The sequence below is a fragment of the Benincasa hispida genome, chromosome 9, assembly GCF_027475165.1.
Source record: "Benincasa hispida cultivar pf3 chromosome 9, pf3_genome.v1.1, whole genome shotgun sequence".
NCBI classification, from domain to species: domain Eukaryota; kingdom Viridiplantae; phylum Streptophyta; class Magnoliopsida; order Cucurbitales; family Cucurbitaceae; genus Benincasa; species Benincasa hispida.
This window is the reverse complement of record NC_143486.1, coordinates 12,719,105-12,744,278: the sequence shown is the minus strand read 5'-3', so window position 1 is coordinate 12,744,278 and position 25,174 is coordinate 12,719,105.

Here is a 25,174-nt window from a genome sequence, read left to right as displayed (position 1 = left end):
ACATAAAATCCCTAGTTATCTATATGTAACTTAAGCATATATGTGGTGACATACAAGTGGATCATGTCTTAAGTGATAACCAAAATGGTCTGTAGTATATGGATATAGGAGGGAAACCTTATCCTGATAATACTATGGATGCGGCCCGCTTTGTGGAATGGTCATAAGTGTTGTGACTTATCACAGATGGTCTGATCCTGATCATTCGTGTATGGACATGCGAGCGGAGGCGTCCTATACAAAGGGTTTGTATAAGACCTGACCACGAAGTGTTAACGTCTCATTATATAACGCCGTTCATGACAGAGACTTCACTTCACTAATATGACCATAGGTAACATGACCTCGATTCTGAGTGAGTTGGGAAGTCCAGTCATTGAGAGCGGTCCTTTGATTTGTATGGGTGTGAGTGGTCAGGTCGCTGATTCAAACCTACCATTTTGGGGATTCGTCTGATTTGGGAGCTGGGAACTCAGCTACACAAGATGGAATTCACTCCTTCTTTGAAGCAGGGGTAAGTAGATAGATAGCTCCCTTAAGGAATGATTCTAGAGCTTAAACAATGTGGCGCCATACACCTTCTCTTGGCTCGAGAAGTGTTCACACATAGCTAGACTATGTTGTATTGTTTATTAGAAGAATCAGTGGTACTTAAGAAGTGAGATGTAACTACAGGGGCAAAATGATAAATTGACCCAGATGGACTTACGAGCATCTATGAAGGATCATCATACTCATGATTGGTTATATCTGATGGACACATAAATATATCTGTGGTAAGAAAAGTTCAGCTGTTGGTCTTTAGTAGAATGCCTGGCAGTTAACGGATGGTGGATCTTGTGGCTAAAGAGTTTAGTTAGCTATTCATAACCGTTGAAGCTTCGAGCCACAAGTCCATTAAGTCTCTTAGGTGGCTTGGAAAAGTCGAGAATCAGTATTTGGGTCAGTTTGAAATGTTCAAATTGACAAAAGAGAGTTCAATTATATATGATATAATTGGCTAAATGTATGAGATACGTTATTTGGGAGGAAATTAGATATAAATATGATTTATATCAAGTGGAAGAGAAATTACTATAGTAGATATATGATATCAAACTATAAGGTAAGAATATAATATGATTATATTAATTTATTATTAAATTAGGTAATTATGAGATAATTGGCCGTATTATTCTCATCAATTGCGCGCCAGTGTTAGCAGCCGCATTCGGTTATGGTAACCGATGAATAAAATGAAAATTGGTTTTCATTTTGCAAAAGTTCGAAAATTCGCAATCGGTGTGGAAACGTAAACGATCGCCTAGCTTGAGAGCCTATACGATAGTATCTCATTATCTAAACGATCGCACACCAGTATCTAAACGATCACATGCCTTTCCCTAAACGATCGCATAACGTGCCGCGTTTTCTAAACGATCATCTACCTTTTATTAAACAACCGCTTAGTAAAACTTACACGATCGTGTAGCTTCATCTAAACGATAAGCATCCCCACTATACGATAGCTCTTTCTCTCCCACTTTATTGTCGTTTACACGATCTATCTTTTCTCCTACCTCTACAAATTCACCAAAGGCCACACTTTAGATTCTCACTCCGAGCATCCAAGGGCTCCAACTGGTGGTGTCGTCTCCGCTGTTTACTTGTTTGAGTTGCTGGCGTTCGTGTAGACGATTGTGTTGCCGCAGCCGATTGATTTGCTGAGTGATAAAATTCGCATAGAGGTTCTTCTGCTGTTTTTGAGTTCGACGTTTGAAGAGAATCTTCAATTGGTATGAGAACTCTTTCACTTGTATTTTATTTATCGAAGCATGTCGTTAATTAGTGTTTATTTGCATAAATATCTGTTGGAATATATTTGTTGTATATAAGTCACAATGAAATGAAAAAGATACGAATGTGCTCATGGATGCTCTTCATTAGGAGTTCATTCAATTGGATTTTGAAAACATGTAGCTTCGAGCCACAGGTCCATAAGGTCCCCTAGGTAGCTTCGATTAAATTGAGAATCAGTTTTTGGGTCAGTTTGAAATGTTCAAATTGACTAGAGGGAGTTCAATTATATATGATATAATTAGACTGGTTAATTATATATAATATAATTGACTAAATGTATGAGATACATTATTTTGGAGGAAATTAGATATAAATATGATTTATATCAAGTGGACGAGAAATTACTATAGTAGATATATGATATCAAACTATAGGGTAAGAATATAATATGATTATATTTATTTATTAATTAAATTGGTTAATTAATTGATAATTGGCCGAAATCTTCTCCTCGACCGTGCGTTAGTGGGAAAGTCAGTATTCGATTATTGTAATCGAAGAATAAAATGAAAATTTGTTTTATTTTGCAAGAGTTCGAAAAAAATCGCAATCGGTGTGAAAACGCCTTGATCGCTTAGTTGAAAGCTTATACGATAGAGCTTCATCGCTTAAACGATCACACACCTACGTTTAAACGATCACATGCTTTTCTCTAAACGATAGCTTAGCATTTCTAAACGATCGCCTAGTCTGCCGTGTTTTCTAAACGATCGTTTGCCTATTACTAGATGATCGCTTAGTAAAACCTACACGATCGTATAGTTTTCTCTAAACGATAAGCACCCGCTATACGATACCCTTCTCTCCCATTTACTTATCGTCTACACGATCAGTTCGTTCCTCCGACCTCTACCAAATTCACCAAAGACAATGCTTCGGATTCTAACTACGAGAATACCAAGGGTTCTAAGTGGTGGTGTCGTCCCTGCTTCTGCTTGCTCGTGCTTGTTCATGTTGTTGCCATTTGTGTAGACGATCATGATACTGTATCAGACTGTTTTGCTGGGCGATAGAGAACGTAGAGGTTCTTCCGCTGCGTTGAGTTAGAAATTGAAGAGAGTCTTCAGCTGGTATGTGAACTCAATCCCTTGTATTTTATTTATCAAAGCATGTCGTTAATTAGTGTAAATTGCATAACTATTTGTCAGAATGTGTGTGTGGTATTTCGGTCACAATGTAATCGGAAAGATCCGATCACGCTCATGGATGCTCTTCGTTAAGAGTTCCTTCACTCTAGTGCATTCCTAGGAAGCACAATCTCTGGTGAACCCCAAAGGAAGTCACCACTTCTAGTAAGTATCTAACTATCGGTAAGGATGTTATCACTATAAACATCACATGCATTATAACATAGTTCCATAACATGTAAATACATCTCATCATACTCATAGGTCAATCAAAAGCTCATATAACTAGCAATACCGAAGTTCATGCTAGTATTCATAAGATCTCATCATACTCATGAGTCAATCAAAAGCTCATATAATTAACAATACTGAAGTTCATGCTAGTGTTCATAAGATCTCATCATACTCATAAGTCACGTAGAACTTCATATAACAAAAATACTTAAATCATGCCAGCATTCAAACATCTTTCATACGTAATCAGTTCCTTAGGATCTCAAATGAACTCATACATAAACATCAATCTAAACAGACAACCTCAGAACCTCAATAAAACTTAAATTTTTGCCTGGCATATGGGCAGTTCCAATAGTAAGATTACTTACCTTGAGTCGAAACTCCAAGACTAGCTCAAACAATCAAACACTAGTAGCACTCAACTTAACGTTCCCAAACTATGCCGAAAATGGCAACAAAATTGACCCGCCAAACAACAAATAAATTCCACACCAACTTCAATCCCAAAGCCAAAATCCAACAAGAACAGTGACGAATGAAATAAAATATATGTGGAAGATCAGTGGCGCGCTCAGTTCTAGCGAATGGCATAACGACTGGCTAGAGGCGAGCGACAGCGCGACTGCTGGTCGAAGGGACGAACGACGGGGAGGAAGAAAATCTCAAAGGTGGGGGCACTTCGTGAAGACAAAAGAGAGAAAATTTGGGGGATGTGCTGCGCGTGAGGGAGAGAGAGGGAAGAGATAAATTCATGTGAATTTAATTCAAAATTACGAATAAACGAGATGTTACATTCTTCCCATCTATAACGATCCGACAATTAGCCTGCATAATTTTGAATTTAATTTAGACAATAACTCCATATCCATTTATAACCATCCGTCTCTTAATTCTAATTCAAAATTAACTACTTCCCCTCCAAATTGAATTCAATTTTGACAATAACTCTAAATCCGTCTATAACCATCCATATTTTAATTCCAATTCAAAATTAACAATTTTTCCTCCAAATTGAATTTAATTAAAATTAAATAGGGTAAAATTTTAAAACCACAATTTCCCATTTTTCCTTTCAAATTTCACAAAAACTCAAAATTTCTTATCCAAATAATTCAATTATCCCTTTCAATTAATTTAAAACTCTACTCAAAGAATCCACATTAACCAGTAAAACTTCTTCAACTGTAACAATTTGATTTCAAATTCCAAAGATTAGGGAAACTAAAACTCAACAATTTGAGACAATTAACTTAAATTTTCCTAAAATCTCGGGATGTTACATTCTTTCCACCTTTAGAACTTTCATCATCGAAAGTTCAAATCTTGAAAAGCTTTTGATACTTAATCCTCACCTCATCATCTCGCTTTCGAATTGCTTCATTGATCCAAGTGAATAGTACTTTAAACTTCAGTTGTCCATAAAGGTCTATACCTCCTTTCATATAATATATCCAAATTTTTGAAGGAAAACCAATTGAAGTCAATCTCAAATGCTCGCAACCAATAAACTATTAACTTAGGAAGCCAAACCAACTTAGCCTTTGACCTCAAAATATCAATTTACTTTACCTTATCAAAATAATAAAACCTTTATTAAATGCTTTTATTTTCCTCCCACTTATCTTCGTTAAGACCAATAAGTTAAATTAAAGGTTCTCTTTTTCACTTTCCAAGTGAAACATAATCTCTATACCAAAATATGTGACCCCTTTCAGCCCTTTTATAACCTATAATTCAATTTCAAACTTCATACTTTTATTAGGGTACTTTCCATAAGTTAACATTGATTTTAAACTCCATAAAAAGTTATGCTTTTGAGATTTGAAGGAATTTTAGTTAGAGGACGAAATAGATACTTTATCACTTTTATTGATGATTTCTCAAAATATACTTCCATTTATTTATTACAAAAATAAAAGTGATGCTTTTGAGATTTTTAAAAAATTTCTCTTCAAAGTTGAAAATCAATTTGGTAGAAAAATTAAAAGATTAGAAGTGATAGAGGTCGAGAATATGAATAATTTGAATTCAATTCATATGTTGAATCATTAAGAATAATTCATGAGACTGTTCCTCCATATTTACCTACTTCTAATGAAGTAGCCAAGAGGAAAAATAGAACCTTAATTGGTTTGACGAATGCAATGATACTAGAATCAGATGTACCTTTTAATCTTCTGGGTGAAGCGGTTTTGACTGCTTGTCATGTGTTAAATCGAGTGCCACAAAAAAGACAAAGACTACCTTTTCAATTATGGAAAGGGTATAAGCCAAATTTGGTATATTTAAGAGTTTGAGGATGTTTAGCTTTTGTAAGACTAAGAGATCATAAAAGACCGAAATTAGGATTTTAAAGTTACCACCTATGTTTTCTTGGATATGCAATTAATAGTGTAACCTATAGATTTCCTTATATTGAACATAATATGATTTTGAATCAAATAATACAATTTTTCACGAAGAAAAATTTCATGAAGAAAACTTTCCTAGTCAAGAAATAATAGGGTCAAAGCAGTGAATAGACTTCTAAGTTTGGTTCCTTGACTCCTAGTGATAATAATTACAACAATTCTCCAGTTGAATGAAAGAGAAGTAAAAGAGCTAGAATTTTGAAAGATTTTGGTCTTGATTTTTATGTTTATAATGTTCAGGAAATACAAATTTCTTTGTAAGAAGCTTTAACATCTCCATATGCAATTTTTTGAAAAGAGGTCGTAAATGATGAGATGGAATCATTAATTTCTAATAGAACTTGAAAATTGGTTGACTTAGCACTAGGTTGTAAAACTATTGAGTGTAAGTGGGTCCTAAGAAAAAAGTTGAAACCAAATGATAGTATAGACAAGTACAGAACAAGGCTTGTCGCAAAAGGTTTTAAACAAAAGGAAGATTTAGACTTCTTTGATACCTTTTCTCTAGTTATAAAAATCACATCCATTAAATTGTTAATTGCAATTGCTGCAATTTTTTATATGAATATTCATTAAATGGATGTGAAAACAACTTTTCTAAATGGTGATTTAGAAGAAGAAATTTATATAGACCAACCTGAATGTTTTATAGAGTCTTGACAAGAGAACAAAGTGTGTAAGCTTACTAAATCCTTATATGGCTTAAAGCAAGCTCCAAAGCAGTGACATGAAAAATTTGATTCTTGCATGCTAAATAATTATTAAACCAAATGAATGTGACAAGTGTATCTATCATTAATCATGGACAGATTCTGATCATGTTATTATTAGCCTATATGTTGATGATTTACTGATCTTTAGCTCAAATAATTTTGTTATAAATGAAACAAAAAAATTGTTAAGCAGTCATTTTGATATGAAAGTAATTGGTGAAGCTAATTATATTCTGGATATGAAAATAATGAAAAATCCATATGGTTTTTTTCTTGACCAATCATGTTATATCAAGAAAATACTTAGGAAATATAATTATTTTGATTAAACATGTGTCTATCCATTTGATTCAAGTGTTCACTTATTTCTCATTGAATATGAAAGTGATGCAATTAATTAAAAGGATTTTGCTAGTGTGATCGGTAGCCTATGATATGCAACTGATTGTACTAGACCTGACATTGCATATGCAATAGGAGTTCTTAGTAGATTTACAAGTAAGCCAGGTAAAGAGCATTGACATGCCACTGATCGTGTTATGAAATATTTATTGGGAATAAAAGATTATAGCTTACTCTATAAAAAAATATCTGACTGTTATTGGAGGATTTTTTTGTGCTGACTAAAATACATTTTCAGGTAAATCTCTATCTACTACAGTTATATTTTTACCTTGGGAGGTAGTGCTATTTGTTGGAAATCTAAAAAACAAAAAAATATTGCTAACTCCACTATGGAAATAGAACTTATTCCTTTAGCTTCAGCCAGTGAGGAAGCCAGTTGACTAAGAGATTTATTATATGAAATTCCAATGTAGGATAAACTAGTACCTCCAATCGTGATAAATTGTGATAGCATTGCCACAATTAGTAGAGTAAAAAATTGTTTTTATATCAATAAATCTAGACCTATAAGAAGAAAACACAGTAATGTGAGATCTTATTTGAGTAATGGGATTATTAATGTGAATTATATTAAATCTTATGATAATCTTACATATCCATTAACAAAGGGCCTTAACTAAAGAAAGGGTCTGGAACACATCGAGGGGGATGAGGTTGAAACCCTTATAATAATCATGAGCCATATATAAGGATACCCACTTAGTGATAAGAGATCATGAGAACTAGATTCAAAATGAAAAATGGTCTATAGTAGATAAATAAGGTTGGGTGGAGACATACGGGTGGCTCATGTTTAAGTGATAACCTAAATGGTCTATAGTAGATAAATAAGGTTGGGTACCTTATCCTGGTGCACTACGAGTATGGTCTGCTTTGCAGGTGTTAAAATTTTTGTAAAGTACTACAAATGATCTGATCCTGATCATTCATGTATTAGACATGTGTGCGGAGATATTCTATACAAAGGAGTTTGTATAAGACTATTCCACGAAATGTTTAGTCTCATTATATAACACCGTTCATAATAGAGACTTACAATTCACCAGGATGACCATAGGTAACATGACCTGAATCCTGAGTGAATTGTGAACTTCTGCCTATGAGGGCGATCCTTTGATTTGTATGAGTGAGAGTGACCAGATCACGACTCAACAAGCCTACCATTTTAGGGATTTGTCTGATTGGAGAGCTGGGAACACAGCTACACAAGATGGAATTCACTCCTTCCTCGAAGCAGAAGTAAGTAGATAAATTATTCCCTTAGGCCTGATTCCAGGTCTTAAACGACAATGTGGCGCCACACCCTCTCCTGGCCCGAGAGGGTTTTAGTCATAGTAAGACTATGATCTATTGTTCATTAGAGGATCGTAACTATAGGGGCAAAAGGGTAATTTGGCCTAACTGTACTTACAAGAAATTTGTGATGGGTCATCGTACTGTTGATTGGTAATATCCAATGGACACAAAAATATATTTGTAGTGCAAAGAGTGCAGCTGTCGGTCTTTAGTAGAGTGTCCAACAGTTAACAGATGGTGAATAATATAATTAAAGAGTTTAATTAATTATTCATGTGCCATTAGAGCTTCAAGCTACAGTCCATGAGATCCCCTTGGTAGCTCAAAAGGATTTAGTTGAGAATCGATTTTTGGATTAATTTGAATTGTTCAAATTAATGGAGGGATTTAATTATATATGATAAAATTAAATTGTTTCAATTATAGATGATATAATTGTCATAATGTATTTGATATATTATAGCTTAATGGGAGGAAATAAATATTTGAAGGAGATTCAAATATATATTCTATGAATGTGATTCATAGTTGTTAAATTTAATATAAATGAGATTTATATTAAATGCCATAAAATAGAGAAAAATGAACTATAGTTTATATTGTATGTGATATAATATTAAAACTATGAGTTATATGTTATATTTGATATAACATATAATTTAATATGAATATAATATGATAACTATATGATAAGTTAGTTATCATATTTATTTATATTATATTATTATTATTTGAATAATAAGGAAGAGAGTTACAACTGCCTTCCCCATCTTTTCTCTCCACCCACTTTAGTGGGTGATTATATTTTTTTATGGCAAAAAGGAGAATGAAAGAAAAAAACTTTTTCTTCTTCTTTTACGTTGAGGTTGTTGAACGATAGAGAGTTTTACAAAAGTGTTATGTGGTGTTTTTTAGAGAATTCTCAATCCACCTCCTCCACCAAACTTTCTCTCAAACCAAAATAGTCAGAGCCCACCACTTCTGGGTTCTCACCCTGAGAATAGCAAGGACTCTATTGTGGTTGTGTCTGAATTTCTATTCAAGGTTATTTTGAAGAAAGTCTTCAAAAGGGTTCGTGACTGTTCGAAGTATTCGTGAAGAAAAGGTTATTCAAAGGTAATATTTCTTGAACTCTTTTATTGAAAAAGCATGTTATAATTTATTTTGAATGTATATCTATTGTATGTTTACTGTAGACTTAGTATTCGATAATTAATGGAGTTTGGTCAATCCGCTTTTACTCAAGGTTCTCCTCACACGAGTTCCTTCAATTAGTATAAGAGCCAGGTTGTTGGTTTCTGATTCCAAATTTCATTCTTGTATTGAATCGTTTACAGTACTGGTCGGTTTTATGATCTACATTCTATTTATTTGATGAATGGTTATGAATGAATTGTTGATGGATGTTTTCAGGATAGAATTCTCGTTTTAAGGATTTCTTTAAATTTACAAAGTTGGTTTGTAAAGGGCTCCTACGTTTTTGGGCATTAAACATTGCAATCGAGTTTGTAAATTTGTTAGTTTTGAGTCGCTTGTGAAGCTTCAAAGAAGGGTTGCAGATCGGAGTTTCGATGGAGAAGACGAAACAGAGGTTACCGCATCATGTAGCTAGAGCTAAACGATCAGATAGCTTTTATTATGCGATCGTGTAGAGTTTGCTACACACGGTGTAGCATTTGCTAAATGATCGCATAGCTAATGCTACGCGATCCTGTAGAGTTTACTACACGATCATGTTGTGTTGGCTACATGATCGCATAGGCATTTACTTGCTAAACGATCATACGGTTTTGGATACTCAAAGTAAGCTTGCGTGCTACGCGATCACGTAGACTATCATGCTCATCACATAGTTATTAGCTACGTGATTGCATAGTATTTGATACTCAACGCATGGATGCTTACTATATGATCGTGTAGACTTTCATACTCATCGCATAGTCATTAGCTACGTGATCGCATAGACCCGACGCATAGCTGCTCGACACTTGGTGTGTTTGCTACACGATCAACTACAAGGTGTTCTTTGAGGAGCGATTCAAGACCCGGTTCACTTGTTCTGAACTGGTGGACTCAAATTTTGTAATAGTTAACCTTTTAATTTCTTGTTTAGAGAGGTTCTATCCTGGTCCATCAACTTTTAAGTATAAATATACATGTGATGTATGTTTTTACTATATGTCATAATGTATGTCATCTAGTTTTAAAACCCACCATAGGTTATACATTTATTTTCATGCATCATTTTATATTATAAGTGTTATAATATACATTTATAGCATATCCATGCATCATTTTATTATAAGTGTTATAATATAAGGTTGAATGGTTGTATGGAATGTTGCTATAGCATGATTCATTACTTAGTTATATAAATATTATATATTAGTAATGAATGAACATTGCATGAAACATGACATTACTTTATGTTAATTTATAAGTGTTATAATTAACTTATGTATGTCTATCATGTAATAGTTAGTTTTAATTGTTTCATTTATTTATAATTTTTATAATTAAATGAAATTAGAATTAAAATCAATAATAAAGAGTTGCATGCAAACCTTAGGCTATAATCCTTTTTTAAAACAGTTTTAAAATATGATTGAGATAGACCTAAGATCACTTTTATAATGAGATTAGAAATCTAAGTTTAATCTTTTAAATCGGTTTAATAGGATTAAATTGATTCCCAATAAAAGATTAAATATGTAAAAAAATGTATCTATAAGGGACCTTTTGTCTAAGGCTGATTCTGGCTAAGCTGGGTACTTAAGTCGATGAAAACGTCGCACCCCTACCTGGGAACCTACCTGAAAAGGTGAATTAGATAGATTTGTTTCATGCATGCAAGTTTGATGAAAGTCTATTAAAGAGTTTAATGAGACTTAAATCAAAGTTATCTAATCATCAAAGACAAGAATTGTTTTTTAGTAAATTAAAAACACTTAGATACAATCAGTAGCCAGATTTTCCTAAGTTAATTAACCCTAGGGAAAACATTCGGTGGGAGGAAAATGGGGTATATGATACTTCATTTTTACCTCTACACATTTCTCCCTAAAAGTTCACACCGTGAGATCTACTCTCAGCCTCGAGGCACAATGGGTGTCCCCCTTCGGGTGGCATTTGGGTAGGTCAATACCAAGGTGAATGAAGAGAGTGTTTAGAGTAAGGGAGTGGGACATGTGACAATACATCCTTCGGTTTCTCTCATTAGGTTGAATAAAGTTTCATGCATCGCCTCGTGGCATCGTGGGTGTTCCCTTAGAGGATGGCTGTATTGCATGATGCTTTATTGGATCTCCAAAAATGGATAGGGTTGCTTTAGTCTCTTGTTCCAATTGGTTTTTCCCTACGGTTGACTCATTGGCGCGAGACTCTAGAACCTAAAATAAGAAGTTACAGTTACACAGAATTGTTAAGGATGTTAACAAATTTTGGACTGAACAATGGTGACTATTAGTTACAATTACAAGGAGTTGTTTTTGTCTAATGGTTGAGAATGTCTCATTTGAGTGAAGGGACACTTGATCACCTTAAGGTGACTTTTTTCCTGCCTCACTGAAGCATCATTGCAAAATAGATGTCACTTAAGGTACACTAGACTATTTTGCTAAAACTTGATTGGTTTTCTTAAAAGTGGTTTAATGCAAGTAGACTAAATTAGGTTTGTTCTTTTTCAGAAAAGTTTTAAAATGACTACCGCGACTCTTAATTTACTTGCCGCCGATAAATTAACTGGGAGAACTAGGAGAACTACGCTAGTTGGAAAAACATGATCAACACTATTTTAATCATCGATGACCTGCATTTTGTCCTGATGGAGGAGTGTCCTCCCATTCAACCTCCTAATTCTCCTCGAAACATTCAGAAAGCATACGAGCGCTGGATAAAGGAAAATGAGAAGGCTCGAGTGTACATCTTGGCAAGCCTTAACGAAGTCTTGGACAAGAAGCACGAGCTCATGCTCACAGCTTGTGAGATCATAGAGTCCCTGAGGGGAATATTTTGACAACCGTCTGCACAGCTCAGGCACGACCCTCTTAAGTACATCTTTAATGTCTGTATGCAAGAGGGAGCATCTGTTCGAGAACACGTTCTCAACATGATGATCCACTTCAACATGGCGGAGATGAATGGGTCAAGCATCGATGAGGCCAGCCAGGTTTGCATTATACTGGAATCTTTACTTGAAAGTTTCCTGCACTTCCGTAGCAATGTTGTTCTGAACAAGATTGACTACAACCTAACTACCCTACTCAATGAGCTGCAGACTTTCCAATCCTTGTTGAAAAGCAAGGAGAAAAAGGCTAAAGCAAATGTTGCTTCTGTTGCATCGACACCATCACGTAACGGAAGAGGACAGGATCCATAAGCATTCTAATTCATTAATTTTGGTTGAAAAGAAACATGCTAAAATAGAGTATAATGGGTTTCATGAACATACCTTGGCCGAACCATTGAAATCTCCATTTTCAAGCTGCAAAATTCTCCAAATCTTTATGTATACCACCAGAAGATCTTTCCTACAATCTTCTGGTGCTCTAGGTTGAGTTATGGGACTCAAAATAAGCTGGAATCAAAGGGAATATGAAGAAAGCTCACTGAACCAACCCATTGAAGAATACCTTCTTCATCCGAATTTTTCAGCAAAAATTCAGTCGGTTCATCCTCCCTTTCTTCATCCAATCTCTTCAATATATTGCAGACTATCATGCAAAGAGATGTGTTGCATGGGATGCAGCTCATGCTTGGAGTAAACCAAAAGAAGAGGTGGTGGGTTCCTTGTAAGCTAGTTGAAGATGAACTTTGAAAAACTCATTTTCAATTTTGTGTAATTTTTCAATTTCCAAAATCTATTTTGATTTTAAAATTTATTAATTTTAAAAATTAATTTCATAAATTAATTTTCTAATAAAATTAATAAATAATTATTTAAATAATTTAAATAATTCTAATTAATTTAATATCCAATATTAAATTAATTTTTACACAAATTCATCTTCATATATTTAAATCATATTTAAATATATTTTCTCAAATTCCTTTTGATTCTATTTTGAACATTTCAAATTAACTTATCACACTACTCTAAAGCTAATTCATTTTTGAGCTAGTAGGGGGACCTCATGAACCTACAGGTCATGGGCTCCAACGATCCGAGATTAATTGGCTAAACTCATTAGACCGATCTAACCCCCATTCATTGACTAATGGGTCACTCCACTAAAGCCCATAGTTGAACTCCTCTCACTGTAGTTATATTATGTCCACTCGATATAACCATGATTAGTAAGTTAACCCTTCACAGGTTGTTCGTAATAACAAATGTGTTAAATCTCTGTTTTACCCCCAAAATTACCTTTTGTTCCTTAAGTCCCACTGATCCTCTAATGAACAATTGTTTTGTGATCCAATCATAAAACCGAGTCCCTCTCATTGGCATGAGAGGGCGGGATCCCTTGTTCATGCTCAGAATCAGTACTTAAGGGTTCGAGTAAAGCGAGTAGGAGTGAATTCCCTCTTGCACCCTATGTCCTCAGCTATCTATCCAGTCTTACCCCTGAAATGGCAGTCATATTGAGCCAGCTTGTTGAGCCAACTCTCACCTATGCAAATCTAAGGGTAATTTCAGATAAACAGGAGTTCATAGTTAGCTCAGAACTAAGGTCAAGTTACCTAGGTCATCGCTTTGAAATAGTTAGTCTTAAATAGTAAACAACGTTATAAAGTAAGAGTGACTCATTTCGTGGTCCGATGTTGTACAAACTCTTTTGCACAAGGACACCCCCACTCCTCATGTCCAACATGAACGAATTAGAATCACTTCATTTGTAGCATTTTACAACTCCTTGTAACAACTACAGAGTAGGCCGTATCCAATAGTGTTACCAAAATAAGGTACCCAACCTTATCCATATACTATAGATCATTTTGACTATTTACTCGAACCCGATCCACCTTTATGTCCCCACATAAAATTCAAGTACTCATTCAATAGTCAAAGAACTTTTAGGTTTATTGGATTTCTATTCAAACACCTTTATTGAATTTTCAGAATAAGCTCCATTGTTTTCATACCACGAGTTTTAGGACATAAAACCCAACAGCTTCATCTTCTAAAAAGTTCCACAAAGGTTGGACCTCTGGAACTAAGTCTGTACCTTCTTCCTCTGGCACCAAAAGATCGATGAAGAAGAAGGGTGGAAAGGGGAAGGTTGCTACTAACTCAGGAGTTGCTGCACCAAGGGATAGACAACCTGTCAGGGTTGACAAAGGAAAGTGTTTCCACTGCAACCAGGATTGGTACTGAAAGAGGAACTGCCCCAGATATTTGGCAGAAAAGAAGAAGGCCAAACAAGGTAAATGTGATTTGCTTGTCTTGGAAACTTGTTTAATGGAGAATGATGATTCTGCCTGGATTATTGACTCTGGGGCCACTAACCATATTTGTTCTTCATTTCAAGGAATTAGTTCCTGGCGGTTACTTGATGCTGGTGAGATGACGATGCGAGTTGGAACCGGGCACGTTGTCTAAACTGTGGCAGTGGGAGGTCTCCGGTTAACTTTACAGAACAAATTTCTAATTTTGAATGATGTATAGGTAGTTCCTGATTTTAAAAGGAACTTAATTTCTATAAAGTGTTTGTTAGAACAATGTTATCATTTAAACTTTTCTTTTAATAAAGTGATTATTAAAAAGAATGGTGTCAATATATGTTCTGCAAAACTAGAAAACAATTTATATGTGCTAAGGCCGCTAGCAAAAAATGCTCTCCATAACATAGAGATGTTTAAAACTATTGTAACTCAACTTAAAAGACTTAGAATTTCTCTTAAGGAAAATGCCCAACTTTGGCACCTAAGACTAGGAAACATTAACCTTAATAGGATTGAGAGGTTGGTGAAGAATAGACTTCTAAACGAGTTAGAAGAAAATTCTTTACTTATGTGTGAGTCATGCCTTGAAGGCAAGATGACTAAAAGGCCTTTTACTGGAAAAGGTCATAGGGCCAAAGAACCTCTAGAGGTAGTACATTCAGACCTATGTGGTTCGATGCATGTAAAAAATAGGGGGAGGTTATGAATATTTCATCACTTCTACTGATGATTATTCAAGATATGGGTACATTTATTTAATGCACATAAGTCTGAATATTTTGAAAAGTTCAAAGAATTTAAGGCTAAAGGTTAAAATGCATTAAATAGAACGATTAAAACATTTTGATCTAATCGAGGTGGAGAGTTTATGGATTTAACTTTCTAGAACTATATGATAGAACATGGAATAGTATCCCAACTTTCAATACCTGGTACACCTCGGCAAAATGGTGTATCAGAGAGGAGAAATCGAACCCTGTTGAACATGGTTTGATTTATGATGAGTTATGCTTCCTTACCTGACTCATTTTGGGGTTATGTAGTGGAAGTTGCAGCATACATCCTGAACTGCGTTTCCTCCAAGAGTGTTGCCATAACACATTTGGAGTTATGGAATGGTTGTAAAGCTAACTTACGTCATTTCAGAATCCAGGGTTACCCAACACATGTGCTTAAGGCTAATCCTAAGAAATTGGAACCACGTTTAAGGTTATGCCTATTTGTAGGCTACCCCAAGGGAACGAGAGGTAGTTATTTCTTTGGTCCTAAAGAAAAAAAAAAAGTATTTGTATCGATACATACTACTTTTCTTGAGAAGGACCATATAAGGGAGCACAGGTTCAGAAGTAAAATTGTGTTGAATGAGATTTTCAAAGAAACTACTGAATCTTCAACAAGAGTTGTTGAAGAGCCTAGTACCTCAACAAGAGTTGTTGAAGTAGGTTCATCTAGTAGATCAAATTCACCTCAAGTGTTGAGGGATTCTCGACGTAATGGGAGGTCTGTGAACCCACCTATTCGCTATATGGGTTTAACTGAAATCCTAGCTATGGTAGCTGATGGCGAAGTTGAGGATCCATTGTCTTACAAGAAGGCAATGGAAGATATTGACAGAGATGAATGGATCAAAGTCATGGATCTCGAAATGGAGTCTATGTACTTCAATTAAGTATGAGATCTTGTAGATCAACCTAATGGGGTTAAACCTATAGGTTGTAAATGTACAAAAAGATAGGGGGTGCTGATGGGAAGGTGCAAACCTTCAAAGCTAGACTGATGGCAAAGGGTTATACCCAGGTAAAGGGAGTCGACTATGAAGAGACTTTCTTGCCTATTGCTATGCTGAAGTCTATCCGGATCCTCCTATCCATTGCTTCATATTATGACTATGAGATATGGAAAATGGATGTCAAGACTGCTTTTCTTAATAACAATCCTGAGGAGACCATTTATATGGTGCATCCAGAGGGATTCATAACCCAAGGTCAAGAGAAAAAGGTTTGCAAGCTTAATTGGTTCATTTATGGATTGAAACAAGCATCTCAATCTTGGAATATAAGGTTTAAAACTGCGATCAAATCTTATGGCTTTGATCTGAATGTTGATGAGCCTTCTGTATACAAGAAGATCATCAATAATTCAGTAGTTTTTCTAGTGTTGTATGTAGATGATATCCTACTCATTGGGAATGATGTAGTTTATTGACTACAGTTAAAAACTGGCTAGTGACTCCGTTCCAAATGAAAGATTTAGGATAGGCTCAGTTTTTTTTACGTATTTAGATCATTCAAGATCGAAAAAATAAAATGCTAGCACTGTCTCAACGTCGTATATTGACAAAATGCTTGTCAAGTATTCAATGCAAAACTCCAAGAAGGGCTTATTGCCTTTCAGGCACGGAGTTTCTTTGTCTAAGGAACAATATTCTAAAACACCTCAAGAGATTGAGGAGATGAGACGGGTTCCCTATGCATCTACCGTAGGCAGCTTGATGTATGCGATGTTATGTACTAAACTTGACATCTGCTATACAGTGGGGATAGTCAGTAGATATCAATCTAATCCAAGATTCGATCACTGAACAGTCGTTAAGAACATCCTTAAGTATCTATGGAGAACAAATGACTACATGTTGTGTATGGTTCTAAAGATTTGATCCTTACGGACTAATTTTCAGACTGATTGAGATTCTAGAAAATCCACATTAGGATCAATGTTCAGTCTTAACGGAGGAGCAGTAGTATGGCGAAGCACCAAGCAAGAGTACATCGTTGAATCCACCATGGAGGCTGAATATATAGCGACTTGTGAAGATGCTAGGGAAGCCGTTTAGCTCAGGAAATTCTTGACTGATCTGGAAGTTGTTCTAGACATGTCAAAGGCCATCACATTTTATTGTGATAATAATGGTGCTATGGCTGATTCCTGAGAGCCTAGGAGTCATAACTGCGGGCAAGCACATAAAGTGGAAGTATCATCTCATCCGAGAGATTGTGCATCGATGGGATGTGATTGTCATGAAGATAACTTTGAAGCAGAACGTTGCTGATCCAATTACAAAGGCCCTCACGACTAGAGCGTTTGAAGTCATCTACAGAGTATGGATCTATGGGACAGACCACGGCTGGACTAGGGCAAGTGGGAGATATTGTACTGGGCGTGTTATACCCTAGTTTATTATTTGTATGTTTGTATTTTTATTATATTGTACACTCCACTAGCTTTAAGTCAAGTAGGAGATTATTGAGGTTGATGCCCTAAATCTCGTAGGGTTCTGTAGTTTGTAAACATTGTATGAATAAACTATTTATGTGATTATTCACTTAGTCTATAAAATATGTGATATTTTAGTTACATTAACCACAAACCAATAAACTAACATTCAAGGTTATCTTTGAAACTTAAACATGTATATGGAGACATAGGATCATGTTTAAGTGATCACCCAAATGGTCTGCAATAGATAGATAAGGCTGGGTATCCTGGTGACATTACGAGTATGGTCCATTTTGTAGGTATTACAATTGTTGTAAAATGTTACAAATGATCTGATCTTGATCATTTATGTATTAGACATGCGAAGGGGGATATTCTATACAAAGGAGCTTGTATAAGACCAGACCACAAAATTTTTAGTCTCATTATATAACACCGTTCATATTAGCTGTGGACATAGTCTTACTAGATGGAATTCATTTCTACCCATTTTAACGTTAGCAGATAGGTTGTTCCATTAAGTACTGATTTATGGTTTTGTACAATGGAGCCTCGCTTTCTCATGGCTAAGCGGGATATGGTTTATTAGTTGGACTATAAACTAATTGTTCATTAGAAGATCAGTGGGAGCTAAAGGAGCAAGATGTATTTATAGGGGTAAAATGGTAATTTTGATCTAACTGTAAATACGAACAACCTGTGAAGGGTCGATTTACTAATTATGGTTAAAGTGGACAGAAATATATCTATAGTGAGGAGATGTAACTACCGAGCTATAATGATATGTCTTAATAGTTAACTAATATTGATTAATTCAGTCTAAAGAGTTTAGCCAATTAATCTCAAATCGTTGGAGCTCATGATCTATAGGTCCATAAGGTCCCTCTATTAGCTCGTAAAATTACTCCTTGGATTAATGAATTGAGCGGATTTGAAATGTTCAAAATCAAAATTAGGGTTTTAAATTTGAATAGGTTTGATTAATTATATTTGATATAATTAAAACGTTTAAATTTATCAAAATTAAATATAAATTGGAGAGTTTACAATATTTAAATATTAATTAACATGAATAGGATTCATGTTTGAATTAGGTGTTTTATTAATTTAATATTTGATATTAAATTATTTTTTAAATTAATTAAGTATGTTTAATTAATTAATTAAATAAAGAATTTTTTAATTCAATTTCAGAATTGAATTTCAATATTATTTAATTTTATTTTAATGTAAAATTAAATTTTTTATAAAAAAAATCTGATAATGGAAAAAATGATTATTTAATTTTAAAGTGCGGTTTTCCCAAAAATTTGATCTTGAGTGGAATTGTCCATGAATTAACACCTAAGTGCACTTTGTTAGTGGTTGATGAAGTGTCATCAATCTGATTAGCATGAATTAGTTCTTTAAAAACTTCAATTTTCAGAATTGTCCATGAATTAACACCTAATCTGCACTCTCTTCAAACCCACCTCACTCCGTTCACCTAATTGAGCTAATTCAGATATTCCACCTCTCAATCTAAGTTAGAGAATAGTAGAGAAGATCATTGTTGCGATCCACTTGTGATTTAGAGATCCAATTTGAGGAGAGGAGCTAGAATTGCTGAGATCTACAAAAGTATTGTGTTCATGAAACCCTCCTTCTTGAAAATAGTATTCTTGCATACTTTTAAACTCAAATTAAGTGTAATTAGAGTACTTATTGATTTTGATTTCTTCCTTTACATGTATGTTCATTCTATCAATTGATATCAAAGCATGATTTAAGTACTAAATTAACGTTAATTTGAGTTTGATGGGTGAATTTCTACAGATGCATATTTGGTTGACTGATATGGTTGAGATTCAAATTTGGTTTTAGATTTCTCTTTGATTATGCTGTTAAATTTGTAATCGACTCTTGTTTGATGAGCTTATATGTGTACTCTAGAGTATGTAATTTTATTAGAGTCAATAGAGTTGAAATTAGGTTGTAATCAAAGATTGAAACAAGCAAGGTTAGCAGTCGAAACTGGATTGAAGCTACTACCCTCGCAGCATTGCGACACTATTCTTAGAGCGTCACGACGCTGCTTATCTTAGAGCCCGAGGGTTGAAACGCTGGATTGAAGCGTCGTGACACTGTTTATCCCAGCCCAAAAAAACACGCGCATTCGTGAGCCAGTTCGCGCGGGTGAAGCCATTTCGACTGGTTTGGTTCTTTTCTAGTCTGGTCCAGCCCTCTCTGGTCTAGTTCAGCCTCTTTTGCAGCATTTGAGGGTCGGTTCGGGACGGGTCGAGTGATCCAGATTCAAAGTGGAGCTGTTTTTTTTTAATTATTATTTGTAATAATGAGTTAATTTGCTTCCTTAGGATGCCAAAGTTGAACCATATCGGTGTTGTTTAAATATTTATGCATATGATGTATGTTATATTTAAATTAAACAAGTGCATAATGTATGCTATGTAGATTTAAAATCCCATCATGGAAAGCATGTTACATGCATTAAAATATATTATAAAGAGTTATAATATATAGTATGCATGTTAAGGTTTCTAAAGGTTAATATAAGTGTTATATTCAAGTTTGAATGCCTTTGAAGAATGTTATGGATGGAAAGCATGTCTATTGTTTTATAAGTTGTTATAAAATTGGATTAGACATTAAAATCCATAACAAAGATAAGTTGCTTGCTCATTTAGTTTAACAACTTGTTTTAATAGTTAAAATAAGTCGTTATCTTATGAAATAAGGTTACAAACTCAACCGATATATAATCCTGTCTAAGGCTGGAGGTATTTAAGTTGACGGTCTACGGAACACCTCCTACTTAGGGATTATGGTCGAATAATTGAGCATTGTTAACCGATTTTAAGAGTTTGAATGAGTGGTGTGAGATAATAAAATGGTTTTATCACCTAGACATCGTAGGTTAAATCCAAATATAAACATTATACTTGGATAAATAACATAGACTTAGGATATTTATTAGCCGAAATATACTTAAGTAAACGTATACCCAAAATGTTAGAACACTTAGTAGGAGATTAAAAATATATATGATATATCGTTTTTAGCTCTCACGTCCCTAAGAGTTCACACCGTGAGATCCATGCTCGGCTTCGTGTCGATTTTACCTCGACTACTCAATTTTGAAAATGTTTGCATGGGTCAATAATAAGGTGAATAAGGGAAGTAGTTCATAGTAAGTGGGTCAATAATAATGTGTCAATATATCCTATAGTCTCTTCCATTAGTTTGAACCGTGAGATTCCTATGTTGCGCCTGCTGTCATTTTTAGGCAGCACTAGCTAGTCGTTAACCATAGTGATCCCCTCAGAAGGTTGTAACATAGGATTCAGAACAACCCAAGCTTCAGAAATGCATAGGGTTTCATAGTTCCATCTTGAACATTGTCTTCCAATTTGGGGGCATATTCATATCGTCCTATAAAATCTGAAAATGGAGGGTTACACTCACAAATTACCAAGTGTTAGTAAGTTCTTGACCGAAAATGGTAACTAAATGACTATAGGAATAAGTGTGATTTTGGAGATAGTATTTGGTCAAGATTGTCTTGCTTCAGTGAAGGAGTATTTGACTGACTCTCGGTAGCATCTATTCTGACACAATCTAAGGCTCCTAGAGGATAGTAGGGAAGTCGTAGTGGTGGTTCACAACCAAAAGAAAAAAAGATTGCAGCTGAATTTCATGTTTGAAGAAGATCTTCAAAGGTCTATATGAAACCCATGGACATGCTCAATTCAAAGTTAAAATTAATGATTTAGAATGTTTTATCATTTTGTTTCTTCCACTGTGTGTTTTTATAAACTTACAATTGGTATCACTGTATCAGAGCATCTTTTAAACATTCAATTTGAGTTAATTTTGGTGTAGTGGGTGTCTTTTCATAAATTGTATGAAAATGGTGAACTGATATTGTTTTCCTGTGTTTTGGCATTAAATTCTCTTCAATTTTGTTGTAATTAATGTAACTGTCTCTTGATTGATGGGCCTTAATGTGTGTTTAAGAGTATATAATTCACTTGGAGTCATTAGAGTTGAAATTAGGATGAAATTGAAGAAAGAAGCAGTGGAGGTTAGCAGCAAAAAACTGAATTCAGCCACTGCCTCGAAGCGTCGTGATGCTGTGCTTGGAGTGTCACGACGTTGCTCTTCGTTCCAGCCCAGGATTTTGAAGATGACCCTGTGGCGTTGCAACGCTGGGATGCAACGTTGCGACACTGTTTATCCCAACCCAGCATGCACGCGCGAGCCCAAATCGACGATCCAAGTGAATCGGTCCAGTCGGTTTGGACCAAGGAAGTTCGGTTTGACCTAGTTAAGCCCGGTTCAACTCAATTTTAAGCATTGAAGGTCCGGTTCGAGTAGTCCAGAAGTGTTTTGGAGCCAGTTTTTCTGATTTATGTAATAATTTAGGCCTTTGTTTGGTTGAAAATTCCAAAACTAAACCATATCGATTGTGTTTAATTATTTATACATGTGATGTAAGTTATAATTAAATAAATCTTATATGTGTATATAGTATGTCACGTAGATTTAAAATCCACCATAGAAAGCATGTTACATGCATTGAACATATGTTATAAGATGTTATAATATATAGTATTCATGTTTAGGATTTCAGTTGTTTTAATATAAGTATTATATTAAATCATGAGATATCTATGTTTGTTATAGATGCAATGCATGTCTAATTTTTTTTTTTTTTTTTTTTTTTTTGTAAGTTGTTATAAAATCAGGTTAGACATTTAAAATCCATAACAAAGATAAGTTGCACGTTCACGTAGGATTAACCACTTGTTTTAATAGTTAAAATAGGTCGTTGTCTTATAAAACTTGGGTTACAAACTCAATCGGTATATAACCCTTTCTAAGGCTGGGGGTATTTAAGTTGATGGTCTATGGAACACCTCCTAGCTGAGGATTATGGTCGAATAATTGAGCATTGTTAACCGGTTCTATAAGTACACATGAATGGTGTAAGGTTTTAAAACTAGCTAGACATCGTAGGTTAAATATAAATATAATCGTTATACTTGGATAGATCATATAGACTTAGGTTGTTTAAAATTAGCCAAAATATACTTAAGTAAAAGAATACCCAAACATTTAAAACACTTCAGTGGGAGACTAACAATATATACGATATATCGTTTTCAGCTCTCACGTCCCCAAGAGTTCACGCCGTGAGATCTATGCTCGGCTTCTTATCGTTTTTACCGCGACTGCACCATTTGGAAAGTGTTTACATGGGTTGATAACAAGGTGAATGGGGAAGTAGTTCATAGTAAGTGGGTGAAGGAAATGTGTCAACATATCCTACGGTATCCTCTATTAGTTTGAACCATGAGACTCCTATGTTGTGCCTGCTATTGTTTTTAGGCGGCACAAGCTAGTCATTAACAGTAGTGATCGATTCGGAGGGTTGTAATATAAGATTGGGAACAACCCATGCTTCAGAAATGAATAGGGTTTGATAATTCCATCTTGAACATTTTTTTCCAATTCGGGGGCATGTTCATACCATTTCATAAGATCTGAAAATGGCGGGTCTTACGTACAAGAGTTACTAAATGTTAGTAAAGTTCTTGACCAAAAACGGTAACCAAAACAACTATAGGAATAAGAGTTATTCTGGATATAGTATTTGGTCAAGATTGTCTTGCTTCAGTGAAGGAGTATTTGACTACCCCACAGTAGCATCTATTCTAAACACACTAAAGTATCGTTGCAAATAAATAAAGAAATATGGGTACTTTATTATTTTTTGCTAAAATTGGATTTAGATGCATAAGATTAATAGAATTTGTTTATTTTTCAGCAATGTCAAACTCGATTATACAACTTCTTGCTTCCGACAAATTCAATGGAGAATGTTACTCTAATTGGAAAACGAATATAAATACAATATTAATGGTTGACAATCTGAGGTTTGTTTTAACAGAGGAATATCCTCTTCTTCTCGATTCAAATACTAACCAAAATGTTTGGGAAGGTGATGATAGATGGGTAAGGGTTAATGAGAAGGCGAGAGCCTACATCTTGGCAAGCATTACGAACGACGTTATATAATAAGACTAAGCATTTCGTGGTCCGATTTTATACAAACTCCTTTGTATAGAATATCCCCGCTCGCATGCCTAATAAATGAATGATCAGGATCAGATCATTTGTAGCACTTTACAACATTTGTACAAACCTACAAAGTGGGTCATACTCGTAGTGTCACCGGGATAAAGTACTCAGCCTTATCCATATACTACAGGCCATTTAGATTATCACTTAAACATGATCCATCTGTATGTCTCCACATACATGTTTAAGTTACAACAATAATCTTGGATATTAGTTTATTGGTTTATGGTTAATGCAACTAAAATAGCACATATTTTATAGGCAACATTAATAAAATATCATATATTTTATTAATCACATAAAGAGCTTGTTCATACAATGTTTACAAACTATAGAACCCTACGAGATTTAAGGTATCAACCCCAATAAGATTTAAGGCATCAACCTCAACAACGCTATGAGAGTTATAATCTTCCTATCAATGATTCTGACAGCTTTTACAGGATATGTACTACCTTGGGGTCAGATGAGTTTTTGGGGAGCAACTGTAGTTACAAGCTTAGCTAGCACCATACCCGTAGTAGAAGATATCATAGTGACTTGGCTTTAGGGTGGTTTCTTCGTGGATAATACCACCTTAAATCGTTTTTTCAGTCTTCATCATTCACTCCATTTTCTTTTAGCAAGTGTTTGTCTTCTTTATCTGGCCGTATTGCATTAATATGGATCAAATAATCCATTCGGTGTACATCAGAGATGGATAAAATTTATTTTTACCCCTTTTTTTATGTAAAGGATCTAATGAGTTGGGTAGCTTTTGCTACCTTTTTTCCATGTGGGTTTTTTATGCTTCTAATGTTTTGAGGCATCCCGACAATTATATACCTACTAATCTAATGCCCACCCCACCTCATATTGTGTCAGAATGGTATTTTCTACCAATCCATGCCATTCTTCGTAGTATACCTGAGAAAGCGAGAGATGTAGCTGCAATAGCACCAGTTGTTATATGTCTGTTGGCTTTACCTTTTTTTAAAAGTATATATGTGCATAGTTCAAGTTTTTGCCCTATTCACTAAGGACTATTTTGGTTTCTTTTGGCAGTTTGCTTACTACTAGGTTGGATCGGATGTCAATCTATGGAGGCACCATTTGTTACTATTGGACAAATTTCTCCTTTTGTTTTCTTCTTGTTGTTTGCCATAACGCCCATTCCAGGATGAGTCGGAAGAAGAATTTCTAATTCTTACATGGATGAGCCCTAGCCTTGTAAGCTCACACCTAATCAGTGAAAGTTCTAACACAAATCATTGTAGAGTGAGTATTACACCAATAATCCATTGACAAGCGATTTTTCTAGTTGGCTTTGTTGATATAGCTTAGATAGGGTAAAGATACGAAAGGGTAGAGCTTAACTTTGAAATCTGGGGCTTTGTTCCCAAAACTCCCTTCCCCCTCTCCGTCC